Source organism: Ambystoma mexicanum, chromosome 12 (assembly GCF_040938575.1).
Source record: "Ambystoma mexicanum isolate Mex_15411 chromosome 12, UKY_AmexF1_1, whole genome shotgun sequence".
Classification (NCBI taxonomy): domain Eukaryota; kingdom Metazoa; phylum Chordata; class Amphibia; order Caudata; family Ambystomatidae; genus Ambystoma; species Ambystoma mexicanum.
The window spans coordinates 354472012-354489314 of NC_090936.1; the positions used below are offsets into that span (position 1 = coordinate 354472012).

The following is a 17303-nucleotide window of genomic DNA, read 5'->3' on the forward strand; positions in this document are numbered from 1 at the left end:
CGGAGGAACGAGGAGGGGTTAGAGGGAAACACCAGGGCACGGGCCCCAAGAAATCAACAATTTACTAATGCCACACTGTTAACACCACCAAAAGGGGGCTGCAGTTCGACTCACCTCGCTCTGGATGGAAAGAGCCGAGGGATCGACGCTGCGCACCACCGGCTCCAGGCCACAGGGACTTGCTAACCAATCAGGGCAGGGGTGGGCGGGATGGGAGGCGGGAGGGAGGGAGGGAGGACCAGCAGCCAGGAAATGGGCCACGGAGGAACGAGGAGGGGAGAGGGAAACAACAGGGCACGGGCCCCAAGAAATTAACAATTGACTAATGCCACACTGTTAACACCACCAAAAGGGGGCTGCAGCTCGACTCACCTCGCTCTGGATGGAAAGAGCCGAGGGATCGATGCTGTGCACCACCAGCTCCAGGCCACAGGGACTTGGTAACCAATCAGGGCAGGGGTGGGCGGGATGGGAGGCAGGAGGGAGGGATGACCAGCAGCCAGGAAATGGGCCTCAGAGGAATGAGGAGGGGAGAGGGAAACACCCGGGCACGGGCCCCAAGAAATCAACAATGTACTAATGCCACTCTGTTAACACCACCAAAAGGCGGCTGCAGCTCGACTCACCTCGATCTGGATGGAAAGAGCCGAGGGAGGGATCGACACTGCGCACCACCAGCTGCAGGCCACAGGGACTTGCTAACCAGTCAGGGCAGGGGTGGGTGGGATGGGAGGCGGGAGGGACGGACGGACGACCAGCAGCCAGGTATTGGGCCGCGGAGGAACAAGGAGGGGAGAGGGAAACACCAGGGCACGGGCCCCAAGAAATCAACAATTTACTAATGCCCCACTGTTAACACCACCAAAAGGGGGCTGAAGCTCAACTCACCTCGCTCTGGTGGCAAAGACATCCACTTGAGGGGTCCCCCAAAGGGCGAAGATCTCCAAGAGAACTGCCTGAGCCAGCTCCCACTCGTGAGAGACCGTGCTATTCCTGCTCAGAGCGTCCGCCGCCTCATTTTCGTCCCCGGCCAGATGAACTGCTGAGATCGAAATTTCCTGCTGGATGGCCCAGAACCAGAGCTGCATCGCCTCTCTGCACTGTGGGAGAGACCCTGCCCCCCCTTTTGGTTGAGGTAGTGCATGGCCACTGTATTGTCCGTCAGAATCAGGACATTCTTCCCCCGCACAGACGGCAGAAAAGCCTTCAGTGCTAGCCTGATGGCCCGCAGCTCCAACAGATTGATATGGAGTGGACTCCAACGGAAACCAACGACCGCTGACTGTCAAGCCGTTGACATGAGCTCCCCATCCCATGAGGGATGCATCCGTCACGATCGTTACCTCTGGCCAGGGTAACCAAAATGGAGCCCCCTTCATCAGATTGCCTTTGACGGCCCACCACAGAAGATCCTGGGCGACCAAGGGAGGCACCTGAACGGGATCCGACATCCTGCCAGAGGACTGCGACCACTGCCTCTTGAGAGCCCATTGCAGAGATCTCATCCGCAACCTGGCATCTGGCACCAGTAGAATGCAGGATGCCATGAGGCCGAGCAACCTCAAGAACTCGAAGGCCTGGAGACTGGGCATGTTGAAACTTGTGCACCATCTGCAGAATGTGATGAGCCCTCACCTGGGGAGGCGAACACGGCCCCAGGGATGTGTCAAGCACTGCTCCGATGTACTGGAGCCGCTGAGTAGGTGTCAAGTGATACTTCTTTAAGTTGAGGGAGAAGCCCAGCCTGTGAAGGGAGTGGCAGGTGACTGACAGATGATCCAGGACTAGCTCTCTAGAGCACGCCCTGATCAACCAACCGTCCAGGTAGGGGTAGACTTGAATCCCCCTTTCCTGAGATATGCTGCCACCACCACCATGAGCTTGGTGAAGACCCTCGTGGCGGAGGTCAATCGGAACAGCAGGCCCCGAAACTGAACATGCGAGTCGCCAACCTTGAATCTCAGGTACTTCTTGTGCTTGGGATGAATCGGCACATGAAAGTAAGCATCCATGAGGTCGAGAGACACCAACCAGTCCTGAGGTTGAAGGGCCTGGAGGACTTGAGAGAGAGTAACCATCTTGAACTTGTCCTTCCTGAAGAGCTTGTTCAAGCCACGCAAGTCCATGATGGGTCTCAATCCCCCGTCTTTTTTCGGGATCAAAAAATATGGGAAATACCATCCCTTGTTCCTCTCCGCTACAGGCACCAGTTCTATGGCGCATTTCTCCAGCAGGGATTTGATTTCCTGCGCAAGGAGGGGATCCGGGCTCTTCAAAGAGAGCTTCCCCGGTGGATTGTCGTGAGGCCTCTGCCAGAAAGGAAGCCAGTAGCCGTGGGCTATGATCTCCAGAACCCACACATCTGAAGTAATGGCACGCCATTCTACAAGATGCTGCGCCAACCTTCCCCCAACCGGCGAACCATGGGACATGGCCTCATGACTGAGCTGAAGCGGCTGTGGCAGTGCCTGAGGGCAAAGAGGCAACTGCCTGAGCAGCTTTGGTACCCCGAGTAACTTGTTTACCACCTCTGGTACTCCTATGTTGGCTCCTTTGACTGGCAGCTCCCCTCAATCTATCAAAGGAAGAGGAAGAGTAGTATCGAAAGGAACCTCCCCCCCATTGCTGTCCCCTAGGACGAAAAGGCGGAGGTTGACGTACTGCAGCGCTCAACGACTTTGCTGCAGCTTTGGAGGTCTGCAACCTCTAAAGGCTCTCATCAACCTTGCTGCCAAAAAGATGGTCACCATCAAAGGGCATGTTGAGAAGCCGGGACTGTACACCATGAGCAAACCCGGACTTCCGCAACCACGCAAACCTGCACATCATGATGCTCGCCGCCATGGACCGGCTGACACAGTCTGCCATATCCAGACCCGACTGAACGGATTCACACATGGCATCCTTGCCATCCTGAACGACGGGAAGAAAACCTTCCAGTTCCTCCTTCGGGAATATGTTCAGCCGCCAAAGATACACAATTCCACAGAGTGTGAGTGAATCTTGCAAGGGTGTAAACGGGGTTGGCTGCTTTTAAAGCCATACACTCAGAAGAAAATACCTTCTTCGCCCAACCGTCAAAGCGTTTGTCGTCCCTATCAGGAGGGATTGTAGGGTATGACGCCTGCTTCGCTGGGGCCGTAGCTGCCTGTACCACCATAATCTCTGGACAAGTAGCAGGGGTCGCCACTGGCTGGGTGGTATTTTTTCGGCAACAACTTATCTACTGCCAGAAGACGCTCCAGAGTAGTCCAAGCCACTGCCACCCTTCTTTGTAACACCGGGTCAGTGGGTGGACCTTGGTCAAGGATATCCGTCAGATCATCCTGCAGAAAATCCACAGGTGGAGCAGACCACCCCAGATACTCCGTCACCCTCGACATGAGGCGCCTGTACGAGGAGTCAGCATGTGTACCAGGCTCAGGCCTGCCAAACTCAACCTCCGGGGAGGTATCAAGACCACTTGCGTCATGTAAAGATTGACAAAGGTCTTCCAATTGGCTATGAAAAGACAACAAGTCATCAGGAACCTCAGGAGGAACAAACCCCTCCACATCTGACCCTTCATCCACCTCAGAGATGTAATCCAAAGGCTGGAATAAATCCCTGGATGAGGGTACATAAAAAGGCTCAAACACAGGCCTCACTGACTTACTCAAGGACTTCCTCGGGGTTTCCACCGGTCTCTGGGGCACCTACAATAAAGCCACCTCAAAAGGCGTCGACAGAATCGGCGTTGACGCCGAACGAGGCACCGACGGCTTCGACAACGGCTTCAAGGCCGGAGCCCCGAGCGTGTCCTTCGACGGCCTCAGCGCCGATGGCGTCGATGACTTCCTCAGAGGCGGAGCCTCGAGAGAGTCCCTCGACGGACATGGCGCCGATGGCATCAATGCTTTCTTAGAAGGCCTCACAGGCTCCAACGGTCTCGAGGGCGTCGAGGACTGGGACCTGGAGCGGGCACGGCTAGCGCGATCTACCTTGTCCGACCGGGACCTCGACGGCTCCCGATGATCGCGCCGACCGCCCGAGCCCGAAGGTGTGCGAGCGGTGGCCCTACGGTCGCCCTACTTGAAGGCGCAGACGGAACAGAGCCCTGCGATTCAAAAATCGCCATCATCTCCTTACAAAATGTGTCCCATTCCGCCAGAGATGAATGCTTGTTGGGACAAGCTACCCGCCGTCTGGCGGAGACCTCGGACGAGGAAGGCTATCGGTGACAGCGCTTCCGTGAGTGCTTAGAAGAGGCAGAGGAATGGCTGGAACCACTCTGGGAACCGAGACCCCCTGGACTTAGACCGACGCGGAGAGTTGCCCCTCGAATCGTTGGTTGAAAGCCCAGCGGATTTCAATTTACGGGGTTTGGAAACCCCACCTACAGGAAGCTTCTTCTTTCGCTCCTGCAAGGCCTTCAATGTTAAAGAGTGGCATTCGTCTCAGTCATCGGTAGCGTGGTCCTCGCTGAGGCACCACAGGCAGACGTCGTGCGGGTCCGTAAGCGACATCTTGGAACCGCAGCCGTGGCACTTCTTGAAGCCCAACCTCGGGGTAGAAGAAAAAGAAGACATCATTCAAACAAGAATCAAGAACGAAGAACCGATTCAACAGATAGAAGAACTGAGGCGTGCCGAGATTCCGAAGCGAACACGTTCCCGGAAAAAACAGAACTACGGGCGTTGTGCGTCCTACATATAACTTCGGGTGACGTCAGCCATCGGAGGAGGTCCTCGAAGGGGTGTATCAACGTCATTGACGCAGGACGCAGACAATTTTCCGAAGCAGTGCAGCTGTGGTGATTACTGTCATAGATGTGGAATATGTCGGAGGACACAATCCCTTCGAATGGGCCTTTATGAGGTCTTTATTTCTCCTGCCCACCCTCTGTTCCCTGGGTTGCAGATTTTTGGGGCCAAGAGATTTTAATTCCGGTTCCGGGGTGTCCAGGGGCTTTTCACAGGTGATGAAGGAAGCTTCCTCTAGGGCTTTACACCCTCTTCCCCCGTGCCTCCTCCTCGGGAACCAGTGAATTATCGGGGTTCTCTCCCCATCATTGTTCTGGGGTGCCAGACCCTTGGTTTGCAGGGTTCTGAGCCGCCATGTTTATCCGAGGGTTCTGCTGAGCCCTCAACATGCAACCCAGATCCTGTGTGAGGCTCTGGACCTCGTGCTCCAGTTGGGACACCCGTTCCGGCTGGTACGGGGGTCTGTATTCGTACCTAGGGGGTTCACGGGAAGGGAAACTCTCCCTTCTCCCCGAGTACCCTGTGTACTGGGGATTTTGGTAACCCTCAACCATTGGCCTCCCCTTTTCCAGATTGGGTTGTCTGGGCTCCTGAAACCGGGGAAAGAAAAGAGGGTTGTCCTGCAGGTGGGGGTTTTGAGGATACCGGGGAAAGAAACTTAACCCAGGATTCGGAGGATTACTGCCCTCCTGAGGGAAATTAGGATGGAAGTTCCCTGGGGGAGTACTTACCTGGCGGGACCTCCCCCTTGGGCTGGGGGAGTCCATACATACCCCAAGATAGGTTGGTTGCCCTTGTATCCTTGTATCTGCGTCTTACATAATCAGGAGGGATTACCTCCCTGACTGCCACCTGTTGCTGATTGGCCAGAAGGCCATCTTGGCCTCCGATTTTGCTGGTTTTGGGTAGGTACATTTTAGGCCCCCCATTTCTAGGTCTAAAATGGGGGCAACCTTCACCTCCGCCACCTTAGCAGCAGCGGGGGTGTTGGTTGGTTTGGGGTTTTTTGCCTGGTTTTTATTTTCTGCAGGTTTTTGGACCTGACATAGATGTGGGTAACATGCTCTATTACCCAGCCCAGAGATCTTTTATCATGGAAATCCGTCAGCAGCTGGGTCATGATATAATTTGGGAGCACATGAAAGTAGGTAGTTATAAACTCTCTGTTATCCGTGCGCACCCTCCTAGTGGTTTGTGCAAAGGCACGTTTTAGCTCCTGCACACATTCTCGTGGGGCCTGATCTTCTCCACATTGCAGATTATAGGCCGCTTTGCGAGCCTCTTGAGGGTTTCTATGGGCGGAAAAGTGTTTCAAGATGGCTGCCCTGTAGGTGGACCACCTTGAATGGTTTTGGTCTTCCAGTCCAGCGAAGAAGCTGGAGTACTCCTGAGAGAACATCCATTTAGTATACTCTATGCAGTTCTGGCTGTCTTTAAGGTGAAAAGTGTCCATCATTTGTTCAGAGTTCCAAATGTTCCCAGACAGAATATTTTGTGTTTTTGTGGTACGGTGTTATGAAATTCCTAATGACCTTAATCTGCCTAATGGGGTCTTCCAGCTTGGGAGGAGCTCGCAGAATGGTGGGACCTAGTTTCTTCTCCCCTGTGGCGCATCAGAGAGTAGTCTTCTGACTCCTCCCTACTTCCAGGGTTGGCGGAGGATCCCCCCCCCCCCACTGCCCTGATTGGGTGGAGGTCTTCAGAATACTCTTTTGGGGCCTCATTTCATTCCGTTATTCTACAAATTGAACCAACTGGTCCCTTTGAAGGTAGTATTTCTGCAGATCTAGTTCCCTGACTTTCTCCTCATAGGAGACTTCCTTGTCAGAGACATCAGCCTTAATATATTTGTATCTATACAGGGATTCCCGTCCATCCATTTCTGGGGGGCGCTGACCTGTTAGATCCATTAATTCTGCCGGCATCATGGTTTCTGGCTCATGTGAACTAGTAGACAAGAAGTCAACAGTGTTCAAAGTATTACATGGGTTTGAGTCCCTTAGTACAGAGGTCATCATACTATGATCGGGGGGGGGGCCTTTCCCTCTCTACCTCTTTGGGGTCCCTCGAGTTTGGATTAAATCTAGCACCCTCTTTCTCCAACCTCGCTAGTTTCTCCTTCTCAGCCCCTACCTCTTGATAACAGGCAAAGATCTAAGCCTTTTACTCAGCTATCAAGGCTTTACTGGCCTCTATGACCCGCTCCTGAGCTGCCACCTGCTGGTGGAGCCCCTCTTTCTTCCCACAGAGGGCCTCATTATCTCTTTGCGCTACCTGTATGGTTTGGGAACAATGAGACAATTTCTGTTGCAGGAGGTAAATCTCCCTTTTCTGCACATTTAGAGCCTCTATGCTTGCTCTAACTCGAGTTCCATTTGTCTCCTATGTCCCATTAATTTATCACATTCTTCTTTTATGCCAGTCAGTACCAGAAAGTCTGACTCCCTTCTCTCCAGGTTAGTTTTTTTTTCCAACCCAATTTGTATTGAACATTTCAGTTAACACCTTCATTTGACATACTTCTCTTTATCTCAGCGCACAACACCCCATCACTACCCTACATTCCAATTTCCAAAGTCAAAACATTGTAATGCCCCCCCCGCTTCCTCTCCTAGTCTTAGGGTGGTTATCATTTATCTCTCCTGCTCTGGCTCGCTACTCTCTTCATTCAGAATTCCCAGTGCCTGTATTCTTTTTGGGATGTATAGCTGCAGCATGTCTCAGGTTGCATATTGCAGGTAAGGAGACCACATTTTATTAATGTTTTTTACTGTTCCTCGCATTATCGCGGCCAATTTCTTCACCTTCACGACTGTTGTGTCCCAAATTGCTTGTTACCACTGAATTATGGATGGGGGTTCCTTCCTTTTCCATTGTCTTGCTATGCACCTTTTTCGCTGCCATCACTAGGTTTGCCCACAACCTTCTTGCTTCCCCCCCTCACTCGCTGTTGTTGGTTAAGTATGGTGCCCAACAGAATTTCTATTCCCTCAAAGTCTATTGACACTTCCATTATTTTCAGCACCTTGGACTTTACCTCTTGCCAGCAGTGTTTCAATCGTTGGCAATCCCACCATATAGGCATCATCGACCCCTTCTCCCCACATCCCCTCCAGCATAGCTCTGATTTTGCGGGGAACAACTTGTGCAGCCTCTCTGGCATGTAGTGCCACTGGTGTAGCAGCTTATACTGTAGCTCCTGTTTTTGCACTGATGTGTAATAGGTGTACCAACTACCCATCACCCTGCCCCACTCTTTGTCTGTGAACGCTCTCCCCCGTATCCCCTCCCACTTAGCCCTCACTGCCTCTCCCCCTTCGCTGTCCCCTTTCAGCAGGATCTTGTATATTGCCGATATGAGCCCTTTATTGTAGGTAGAGGATGTCACCAGTTTTTCCCACTCTGTGAGTTCCCTCGTGGCGCCTTCCTTCATTGTAGGTGACCCTGCCCAGTGTCTCAGCTGTTTTTAGGAAAATCTGTCCCCCTCCTTCAACCCCAGCTCTCTTTTGCACTCCCTGAATGCTCGGAACCGTGTTCCTTCATAAAGGTCGCCTAGCAACCTAATCCCCCCCTCTATCCATATATTTTATTTTTACTTTGTATATTTTAAATCAAGGCAGGTTGACAAATACATAACATATTAAGCAATAACATAGGCATGTTGAACCCCAGATATTTTCTACAAGTCCCTTCCCCCCCACCTCCCATTCCCACGGCCGAGTACCTCCTTCCCAGGCCGTCTGCCCTGTGCCCCATTGTCTATGTGTCTGTTTCGGGGTTTTCCTGGTCCTTCAGGGTCCACCGAGCTTTAATGGGTTTGTAGGTCAGGGCGGGGAAACGCAGGTCATATTCCAGTACTGGGGCCCAGATGTTCTGGAATCAGTGGAGGACTCCTGCTCTTGCTGCCGTCACCTTTTCCGTGATCAGTATGTCCCAGAGCTTTGTCCACCACTGGGCCATAAAGGGGCCTTCTGGGGACTTCCAGGAGCGGGCCAGCACCGTTTTCCCGGCTAGCAAGCATTGGGTCAGTAACTTTGCCCTGTTTCCAGAGCGTGGGTAGATCCCGGGGACCGGCACTCCCAATAGGACTGGCTCTGGTTCTAGCAGAATCGCTGTTCCGGTGATTTCTGCAATGGTTCCCAGACACAGTTTCCGGAACAGCTGGATCTTTGGACATGTCTACCACATGTGGAAGAATGAGCCTGGGTGACCGCACCCTCTCCAGCAAGAGTGGTCCAGTTGGGGGATCATGTGATGGAGTCTAAGGGGGCGGGTAGTACCACCGTAGCATAATTTTGTATGCACATTCCCTGTTGGTGATGCAGGTGGACGAGGTATGTGTTCGGGTCCAGATGTCCCCCCAGGTCGGGTCTTCTATCGGGTGTTTCAGTTCCGCCTTCCACTGGGCCATGCAGCGGGTCCTCGTGCTCAGGAAGTCGCCCTGGAAGCACCTGTATAGGGTGGACACTCTCCCCTGAGCTGGGAGGTCCCTGAGTGTTAGTTCCAGGGCGGTGGGAGGGCGCGTTGCCGCCTGCAGAGTTTGGGGGTGCGAGCACCAGTGGCGCAATTGGATATAGGTGAATCTGTCCCTTTCCTGGAGTTGGAACTTTGCTTTATATTGCTCAAATGTGAGGGGTACCTCTCCCGCATATAGCTGGTATATAGTCTCCAGGCCGCCTTTTATCCAGTTTTGGAAATTGCAGGGATTCGCTCCAGGTGAGAAGGCCGGGTTGTGGAAGATCGGGGATTGAGGGCTTAGACCTCTCGGCACTCCCTTTCGTTTCAGAGCCCAGTCCCAGGAGCTTAGAGTATGTTTGGTTGCTAGGAGGAGGTCTCCGCCGTGCGTTCTGAGAGGGGGTGGGATGTGTGGCAGGAATCGTAGTGGTAAGGGCACTTGTGCCTGCTCCAGTTCTACCCATCTAGGGCGGTTTGTGACCGTTTGCCACGTGTGGGTCTGTGCTAGTTGGGCCGCCACTCTGTAGGCCTGTAGGTTTGGGACCCCCAACCCTCCCAGTTTAGAGTTCCCCAGAAGCGTCTTGAGGGGGATTCTCGCCTTCTTACCTCTCCAGATAAATGTCACCATCTTCCTCTGTAGGTCTCGAAGGGTTGGGGTGGGGATTGCCACTGGGAGGGAGGCGCAGGCGTAAAGAAACCTCGGGAGGAGGTTCATCTTACAAGCTGTTATGCGTCCCAGTAACAAGATCTCTTGGGTCGCCCAACGTTTCAAGTCTCCTTCCAGTTCTTTAAACAACCGGGGGAAATTAGCTCTATATGTGTCTTTCGGGTCTGCCAGGATGTAGACCCCTAGGTATGGGATCGCCCTCTTTTTCCCACTTGATTGGGCGCATTTTGGCTAGGGGTTCCTCTTCTCCCGGAGTGAGGCTGATGCTTAAGGCCGTTGATTTAGTGAAGTTCACTGAGAAGCCAGACACCTCTCCGTAGCTAGCTATTTCTCTCAGTGCATGCTTCAGGGATCATGAGCAATACGTCATCGGCATATAGGGCGATTTTGTGTTGTGAAAGGCCGCCTTGCGGGCTTTTGATCTGGTCGTTTCGCCTAATTCTCTGGGCGAAGGGCTCCATGGTGAGTGCGAAGAGAAGAGGCGATAACGGGCAGCCCTGTCTAGTTCCACATGACAGGGGGATTGGAGCTGAGCTGTATCCGTTGATCCTCAGGAGTGTCTTTGGTCCTTTATAGTTGGCCAGGACCATTGTTTGGAATGCTATTCCGAAACCAAAGGCCCCCAGAGTGTGTTTCATGAAAGCCCAGTCCACCCTGTCAAATGCCCTTCAGAGCCATTAAAGCAATTTCTGGGAGTTCTGGGGGGCGAGGTCCACCAGATTCAGGGTTCTCCGGATGTTATCACCTGCTGCCCGGTGTAGGATGAAACCTGCCTAATCTGGGTGAATGATCTCCGGTAGGACGCGACCCAGGCGATTTGCCAAGATTTTCGAGTATAGGTTCACGTCTATGTTCAGTAGTGCGATTGGTCTATATGAGGCCAGGTCTCTCGGATCTTTCCCTGGCTTGGGCAGGAGGATGGTGTTTGATTCCTGCATAGAGGGGGTTACCGAGCCTGTTTCCCTGAAGGAGTTGAAGAGTGTTACCAGGGAAGGAGTCAGCTGGGGTCTGAATATTTTATAGAACCTGGCAGAGAATCCGTCCGGGCCCGGGGCTCGTGTTTTGAGCAACTTAATGGCATCTCCTATCTCTTCCCCTGTGATGGGCGCCTCCAATTCTTCTCGTGCCATGTCGGGGAGTTGGGGCAGCGCTGCCTTTTGCAAGTATTCCATTTGCTGCGGTAGGTTCCATGGAGTAGCTGTCATGACCTGGGTGAGGTGGTCCACTGCTAGTTGTTGTTTTTTGAGTTCTGAGTATTGAATGACCCCTTTGGGGTTGCGCAGGCCAGCAATCCTGTTATTTCGTCGTAGTTTGGCCAGTTTGGCTACCAGGATTTTATTTGCCTTATTGTTCTTTGCATAGTATGATCGTTTGGCCTTGGCCAGGAGTAGTGCTATTTGTTCCGTATAGTGAGCTTCTCATTTCTTTCTGGCTGTGCGTATGGCTCGCTGTATCCTGGGGGACCAGCCTTTTTTCTTATGGGCCTCCTCCGCTGCCCCCAGCTCCTCCTCTAAGGCTATCCGGGTCTGCCGCCTGTTCCGGTGATAGGCTGCTCCTTGGGCGATCAAGGTGCCTCTGATCACTGCCTTCATAGCGTCCCAGTTGTTCGCTACCGAGGTGTCTGAAGCTCGGTTTTCTTTGAAGTCCTTGATCGCCCTTGCGATCTTGTCCCTAGTTGCCATGTCATTGAGAATTGGGTCATACAAAGTCCATCTACGTGGGTTGCTGGGTTTATGGTTCTGTGCCCGGATCTCCTAACGGGGCATGGTCGGAGAGGGCTCTTGTGCCGATGGAGACCTCCTTGACGAAGGCCAGGGTTTGAGGGGAGGTTAGGAGGAGATCAATCCTCGAGAACGTTCGGTGGACGTATGAATAAAAGGAATAGTCTTTTTCGGTGGGGTGGAGCACCCGCCAGGCGTCCACCATCTCTATGGATCTGAACAGCTGGAGGAGGCTTAACGCCTGGGTGAAGTCGCTCGGGGTCGGGGGGTGTGATTTGTCTCTTGTGGTGTCTGGTACCCCACTGAAATCTCCTCTGATTATCGTTTGGCCTTCTACGAAGCACGAAAGGGAGGAACCTAGTGAGTTCTAGAAATTCGATTGGCCAGCGTTGGGAGCATATACCGAGACAAAGGTGTAGAGATCTCCCAGCAGAAGGCATTTGACTGCTACGAATCGGCCTTCCGGGCATGTTTTCGTTTCCAGTATTTGTGGGTTTAGATCCTTCCTGAAGAGGATCACTGTGCCTCCTTTCTTGGTTCCTCCTGAGGCAAAGAATTGGAGTGGGAATAAACAGGAACGGAGCCGGTTAACGTCTGCCAGTAGCAGGTGGGTCTCCTGGAGCATGGCTACCGCAGCTTCCTCATCTTGGAGTTTTAATAGGATCGCCTTTCGCTTATTGGGAGAATTCAGCCCATTGACATTTAGAGAGAGGAGTCTTAGGGTTTGGTGGTCCGACGCTAAGTCACTCCCTGTCATTTGCATTCGGGGGGTCGAAAGAGGGTGGGTCAACCGCCATTTCCGGTGTGAGCTAGGGGTCTGTCATGCTGCACCTGAGGTTTTAACACGCGCCTCCAACGGGAGGCCGTAACTTTAACCAGAGAGTGGGCCGACATTGTGTGTGCGGACGCACCCTTGGCCAACTGGGCCAACTAACAACTCGAAAAGTTGTGTACTGTAGGTTTGCAAGGACCTTGGGTTGGAACTGTCCTTGGCGTGGGTATGAGCCATGGTTGTGGCCCGCCACCACCATCGTTGAGATTTGTTTATTTAGCGGTGAGCTGGTGGTTGCTTGTTTAGGGGAAGTCAGAGGGTCAGAGGCCGCCGTAGAGTAGGTTCATGGGACGTGGGTCCGCCTCTGGTTACCTTCTCCTATTGTTCTGCTGTATCTTGGACCATGAAGAGCGCCTGGGCTTCGGGGAGAGAGGTGACTCAGAGTCCCCAGCCGCCTCTGGATTCGGCGAGGAGGCCTCCCTGGGTGATGTTGGATGCATAATTTTATTTGCGTCTTCCATGTGACTAATTCGTCGCATAGTGCCTTTGAATGAGAATTGCAGCGCCGTTGGGAATAGCCATCTGTATCGCACCTGTAGATCTTGGAGAAAGAGTGCCAGGGGTCGGAGTGCTCTTCTTTTCTGAAGGGTGAGTAAGGAGAGATCTTAAGTGGGGTGCCCTGGAAGGAGAGCTCGTCTCCTGTACGGCTAATCGCTGAGATGGCCTCTTTGGTCGTAAAGAAGTGGACCCTGGTAATGACATCTGGGGGGAGGTCTGAGTCCACCTCCCGGTGTGGGCGCAGTCTATGGGTTCGGTCTAGTAAGAGCTGGGATTTGTCTAGATCTGGGAGCAAGGCTTGGAAGAAGTTCCCAATGTATTCCGGTAGTTTTTCCTTAATCGGGGATGGAGGATGGAATGCCTCGGATCCAGAGGTTGTTGCGACGTGCCCTGTTTTCCAGGTATTCTTGTTTAAACTCTAGGATCTCATATTTGTCTTGTAAGGCATGAATAGATCGCTGAATTTCCCCTAGATTGGTCGTGTGATCTTGTGAACGTTCCTCGATCTCCCCCAGCCTCTGCTCCACCTCCGTTACCCTCTGGTCTGTCTGTTCTACTTTGGTGGTGAGTTCCGACAGGCAGGAGCGAAATTCATGTCTGCCATGAATGCCACTAGGTCCCCTTTGGTAGCTAGGGCATCTCTTTCCTCTTGATGCTTTTGTGGAGTGAGTTTAGGGGGGTCTTGTTTCTTTCCTTTGTCTGATGTAGTGAACATAGTGGCTATGTCCGTGCCTTTACTGGTCTTTGTTTGTTTGGACATGGTGGCTGTGCCAGGGGGCCAGATCTGGGCAGGTTGAGGTATTCTCCAGGGGGCACTCGGGTTGTAGAGGAAGCCAGGTGGGGGATCTATCACTGTGAGCTCCCCAACAAGTCAGATCCGGTGAAGTCTTGAGTATTGCTGGGCCGGTTGGTGATGCACCTCCAAGAGTAGATATCGTGGGGCCTTTTCGCCTGCAGGGAAGAGTTGAAGGTCAGCTCCGTTGCTCCCAGCCGGACCAGCCTGCTGAGTGGGTGTGTGGGCCGGGGCGCCGCAGGAAGCTCACGGGGGGAGGAAGTTCATATTAGGTTGGGCCTCAGCTGGTAGATTCGGCTGTGTGTGAGTTTGTTATGGGCGTGTTTTGTTTCTTCGATGGAGGGTCCTGATCTCTCACGCTCAGTCTAGGCCTCTGCTCCGTCAGGGGGGGTCCTCGGCCACCTCCACCGGGGAGTCTGAGTTCGGTATGAAGGGCGGGGTGTTTCCCTGTGCTTTCGGGTGATTCCCAGTGTTGCCCGTGGACCGGAGGTAGCCCTCTCTATTGGTAATGAGGCCGGTCGCAGGTCAAATGCTGGCAATCCTCCGTGATCTTCTGTAATGGTGAAGGACCTTGCAAGTGTGCGGATGGTCTGTGCCAGTGGGGTCGGTTCCTGTAATGTAGTCTTCAGGGGCGGGAGGGGTCTGTAGGTGTAACTGGTGGCCCGCGGTAATGGGATCAGAGTGTGGGTCCCCGGCAGTTTGGAGGGATCTGGGGCTGTTGTTGTTATCAGCCCCTGCCGAAGAGGCAGGCTAGGTCCGGCTCGCGGCACCCGGTTATCCCACTGGGGCTGACAGCGTCTCAAAAGACTCCCGGGGCCGCGGGCGGACTGCTGGCCGGGAGCGGGTGGGGGAGTTCCATCCGAGGCCTCATGCCCCCGATGCTGGCTGACCTGCATGGGGACTCCGGTGTACCCCGCGAAAATCACCCGTCTGGCTGGTGCTTCTGGTGTCAGGCAGCGGGAGTAGCGCCCATGCCTTTCCGTAGAGCGGGCTGGGAGGGGAGTGGGGCGCCCCCACCCCTGTCGTCCGGCGCTGCTGTTCCGAAGGTATATGGGCACCCACACCAGGGCCTCCACCGAGTCGGGCTCACGGCGTAGCTGTTGTCGAGTCAGCTTGGGGGTGTAGGGGGGAGGGAGGAGGCTATCCGCTTTATGTTGCTTGCTCCTGCTGGCGTCTTGATCATGAGCGGAGCTTGGCAGGGCTCCCCGCGGCTGTGAGCACTATGCAGCCCGGGCGGGAGCCGAGGCTGGATCCTCCGCCGATGGCCCCACCCCCGCTCCGGGTCGCTGAATGCCGCTTGGTCACCTGGTCCGAGGACGCTTGGAGGGCGTCTGATGACGGTCTGCTCCCCTTCGCCGGCTCTTCAGCACTCCCCTCGTAAGGTCAGTTCGGGGGAAGAGGAGGGAGGGAACTATCCGCCCCATGTCGTCCGTACTTGCTGGGGTCCCGAGCATGAGCGGAACCCGGCGGGAGCCCCCTCCGCTGCCATAGCTGCTGTATGCTCCGGGCGGGGACCGAGGATCGTTCGCCCCATCCGCCTTCTCTTCGCCTCCGGTCGTTCGATGCCGCCTGGTCTGAGGATGTTAAAGCGCCGTCAGATGGCAGTCCGCTCCTCCTCCTCGGCCCCCTCAGCACTCGTATTCCCGGGCTCCTACACGGCCGCCATCTTGCCTCTCCTGGATGGCGCCAGGTGCCAGATTCAGCGGCTGATTTCAGGCATAACGCTCCAGCGTTAGACGGTCATCTTTGACCTAGATGTGCTCTAGTAGTTCCGATCACCTTGGATGGGATCGGTGGCCCGTTGGCCTCAAGGGAACCGCTTGATTTTAACGGCGGCGACGGGTATCCCACGGATGGCTTCAAGGGAGCGACCACATAGATGCCGCTCCAAGCCACGCCCTCCTCTATCCATATTTTAAATCTATTATATTTTCTCCCCGGAGGGAAGTCGGGGTTCCCAAATACCGGTGTCAGTGGGGTCGTCCAAGGCGACATACTGAGCCTGTCATTCCCTTTTTCCCAAAGCCTCAACGTATTATTCGTGATCGGGTTCTCCCATAGCCCCTTTGATCTGTCTCCCCTCCTCTCTCCCATCACCATCCACAGATGCTCGCCCGCCACTCCTTGCTCCATCCTCACCCAATGCTTCTCGTTGTCTATCCCTCCACACTCCACCAGTGCCCTCAACTGCGATGCTTGATAGTATTTAAATATATTCGGACAGGCCACCCCCCCTGCTCCTTAGCCTTGAATAATACCTTTCGTCCAATCCTTGGTTTCTCCCCCCCCATATGAAGTTCATAATACACTCTTTTTGAGTTCCTTCAGGAGTTTCCCCTGTATTTCCAGGGGGATCGCTTGAAAAAGGTACAATATTCTAGGGAGCACATTCATCTTGACTACCGCAATCCTCCTGAACCATGACATGTATAAACCCTTCCACCTGCTTAAATCAACCCTAAATTGGCGTATTAGTGGAGTATAGTTAGCCCCCACAATACTTTTGATGGACGCTGTTAGATTCACTCCCAGATACCTGACTGTGCCCTCGGCCCACCTAAAAGGATTCCCCCTCTCCAACTGGGCCCTTTCTAGGTCCCCCATTGACAGATTAAGTATCTCAGACTTCCCGAGATTCACTTTAAAACCAGACGCCTGTGCATATGCTCCAATTTCTCTCAGTATAGCTGGCAACAACCTCTCATTAATATATCATTAATATTACGTTGTCCGCAAACAGGCCTATCTTTTATCGCTTTCGGAATCAGGGTAATATGTGCCATGTTCATGGACGCGGTAGTCTCTCTCGTTTCCCGAAAGGAGTTGAATAGGTCCGCTAGGATACCTGTAAGCTGATCCCTGAATGTCACGTAGAAGACCCATGTCAACCCATCTGCTCCCGGACTCTTGTTAATTTTTAGTCAGGAAATCGCCCTTCCCACCTCCTCCAACTCTATGGGCTCTTCTAGCTGCTCTCTTTGTGCTGTTGTTAATTGCACACCCTCCCAGCCTTTTAGATACCCCTCTTGCCTAATGGCTCTTTTGGCCCCCTACGCCCCAACTCGCTTGCCATTCTTATCCTCCAGCACATCTATGAATGCCTTTTGTTCTTTGGCCCTTAGTTGTCTTGCCAATGCAGCTCCCGCCTTATTGCCCTGCTCATAGAACCTTTGCCTATTTCTTAGTAAGGTGCTCTCCACCGCCTTGTTTGTTATATGTCGAAGTTGGCCCCTCGTGTTTGCTAGTTCCTTGGCTATTTTATTGATCCCCTTCTCTTTGTATTTCCTCTCCAGAGCCTTTACTTCTCTCTCCAGTTTCCCCTCCATTTCCCCCGCCTTTCATTGCGCCTCTTCGAAGCCTCTATAAAGTAACCCTTCATGTGTTGCTTATACGCGTCCCATCTGCCCCCTAACTTGCCCCCCTCTTCCCTTCCTCCTCAAATTCCTGTATTTCATTCTCTGCCTGTTGCCTCACCTCGCGATCCCTAAGAAGATAATCCTCCAGCCTCCAACCCCCAGTTCCCCTTGTGCTACTCCCTTCCCATTCAAGCGTAATTGGTGCATGGTCCGAGAGTGACATATGCTCTATTTGTATG

The 17303-nt window shown here is 53.5% G+C and overlaps 1 protein-coding gene across 9 annotated transcripts in view; it reads right to left on the reverse strand.

Annotated features, from left to right (window-relative positions):
* ITPR2 (inositol 1,4,5-trisphosphate receptor type 2) overlaps positions 1–17303 on the reverse strand; it is a 4412221-nt gene that overhangs the window by 3386772 nt on the left and 1008146 nt on the right. The window lies entirely within an intron of this gene.